This window comes from Poromitra crassiceps (genome assembly GCF_964638095.1).
Source record: "Poromitra crassiceps genome assembly, chromosome: 8".
NCBI classification, from domain to species: Eukaryota; Metazoa; Chordata; class Actinopteri; order Beryciformes; family Melamphaidae; genus Poromitra; species Poromitra crassiceps.
The window spans coordinates 41103166-41106057 of NC_139629.1; positions in this window are offsets into that span (position 1 = coordinate 41103166).

The window sequence follows — 2892 nt, forward strand, 5'->3', positions numbered from 1 at the left end:
ACACGGCCTCACTTTAAAATACAGCTTGTGTTTGTAAGTGTTCTCTCTCACGGCCTCACTTTAAAATACAGCTTGTGTTTGTAAGCGTTCTCTCACACGGCCTCACTTTAAAATACAGCTTGTGTTTGTAAGCGTTCTCTCACACGGCCTCACTTTAAAATACAGCTTGTGTCTGTAAGCGTTCTCTCACACGGCCTCACTTTAAAATACAGCTTGTGTCTGTAAGCGTTCTCTCACACGGCCTCACTTTAAAATACAGCTTGTGTCTGTAAGCGTTCTCTCACACGGCCTGACTTTAAAATACAGCTTGTGTTTGCTTGTTGCTGTGCCAAAGGTAAACAACATTTGGAGCCACTTGTCACCGAGCTGGAGGCAAGTCTCAACTTTGTAGGAGCCACTCTGCAAACGGCACAGGAAAACCACGAAGAGGGGGCTGTAGTTTGCTCTTCAGTGCAATCGCAACAACAGCCTTATCTCCTGCTGCCGGAAACTCGGAGAAATGTGATTGTAGGGATTTTTACGGTCAGAATACTGTAACAGAACAGCTACTAGCATGTGTGTGAAATTAATGGATGCGCGCCATATTCACTTTTATGATGTGTATTCCCATTTGGAACTTGAACCAGGGCAACTCCGGCCCAGGACCACGTGCATCATGTAGCGACAAGGCCACCTCCTGCAACTCATTCGAGGAAACGACATCTTTCAACAGTTTGGCACTGATGACATCACTGATGACGTCATCACTGATGACATCGTCACCGTTTCAACAGCCCCAAGCACTGATGTCATCACCGTTATCCATTCCAGACGGAATGAACGAACGAATGCCTGACTCACCAAAAAACGCGTGCTGCGAGAATAAGGATAAGCTAGTGCGCTCTCTGTCCAAATTGAGGCAACTGTGTAGGCCAAGTATAACCTCCCTCTCGTAGACACACTGTCTCTTTAATTAATTTCACGTGCTGAATAAGGCAAAAAAAGACTGCAGTAAGGATTGAATGGAAGGGAAGGAGATAAATGAGTAGAGTACAATAGTGTTGGCGTGTGGATAGCCAGAGCCATTGCTTTACTTTCATCTGCCACAACAATTCATTCAGCTACAAAACAGTCTGGTCTTCTGGAGCGACGGACATGAATAAAATACAAAACATAACCAAGGCCAATAGCCTCTCTCATTTACCACTTCAGTCTAATTACATTCACCGTCAGAAAAGATCTCTTTATCTCTGTCGTCTCTGGAGTTGGGAAGGAAGGAAGGTGACTCTTCTGTCCTGGCTGCCATTTCCCAGAAACAGAGCTGGCAGACAGAAACAAAAAGCCAGTCTAACCTCTCTCATGAACAGCTCCCATTCGTTTGACAGTCGGGGAAAAGAAAGACAGAGATGCTTTTTCTTTCCAGCTCGGCGTCGTTTGGAAGGAAGAGCGTTTGGTGCAAGAGAGGGGGAGTGAAAGAAGAAGACAACAGGAACAAGGGGAGAAAATCAGAAACTAAAACCTAAAGAGCATTGTGTGCCCAGTCAATTTTCCATGGATAAATAAAGTTATACACTTTTTAGATGAACCCTTTTCAATTTGACTGGGCTGATGACGCAACACATCCCAGGGTGTCAAATTGCTCCGTTTGTCACGACCCCTCAGCGTCACTTTTTAATTTGAACCCTCGCTTTTTATATCTACTAGTTAAGAATGAGAAGTGAGTGTGTGTGAGCAGAATTCCGTCCGGCCACAGCTATGCCGTTTTACGTGCGATCGGGCTGAAACTTTCAGGCGGTGTAAAGAGCACCCGTGCGGATGACCTGACAGAGTTTTTTTTTAATTAGGTGATTGCCCTGATTACCTAATGATGTGATGTCATCAGTGATGATGTCATCAGCGATGTCATAAGTTCAGTGATGATGTCGTCAGAGATGATGTCATGTTCCAGACCAGGGGGGCCTAACTCTAACCATAACCCCACGGGTCCGCTAGTTGGTTAAAATGTCTGTGGCAGCAATGTGTGTCACGATTGGATGTCATCACTGATGATGTCACTTGACCACTTGTGATGCCATCAGTGATGTCACTCAAGCAAGGGTGAGGCTATAAGTGGTGGGAGTATAAGTAGGGAGAAGAGGACAAGTATCTATCGTCTATCAATCTATCTAATTTATCAATCATCAATCAATCAATCAACCAACCACCCTCGGCCGTCCAATAGGGATTCCCTGTCTGGGCTTGTTGCTCGGGGTGAAGTGGAGTACTGGCACGTTGCTCATTTTAATCTGCTTAAGTATTCAGCCCCCACAGCACCGTCAACGAGTCAGTCCGTCACAGTGATCGATTCCGGGCAGGTGGCACCGGAGCCCCGAACTAACTTTCTCATCTGAGAAACAGCCTGCTGGAGCCTAACATTCATCAGCTGCTTGCACTATTTCAGCAGGCACATCGCTTTGTCCACTAGAGAAAGAAAGGGCCTGGACACCTGCCATACAGTCTGCTGGAGCAGACGAATGCCGCTGGTGATTTCCCATCCTGGCTGTTACTGGCTGGCTGGCTGGCTTCGTGTTTTGGAGGATCGTTTTCCCATAAAGGATGAAAAAACCCCAACGGGGGCAAAAATATGTTGTTTGCTCTGTGGTAATTATTGTTTGTGCTCCAAAGAGACGTTATAGATGTGAATGTGCAACGGCACTGTGTATACTGTAGGCACAGGTCTGGTCACCATGCAGGATATGAAAGAATACTGTTATTGTTGTACGGTTTATCTTACATAATTATTTTCTCTCTTGATAAATTTACCCACACTCTAAAAGTCTGAACGTTACCAATCACTGATATTAATGAATTTCTGTGCCTTAAAATACTGGAGTCCATCGTCTTCATGACAAGTGAATGGGTTTGTACAGTGAG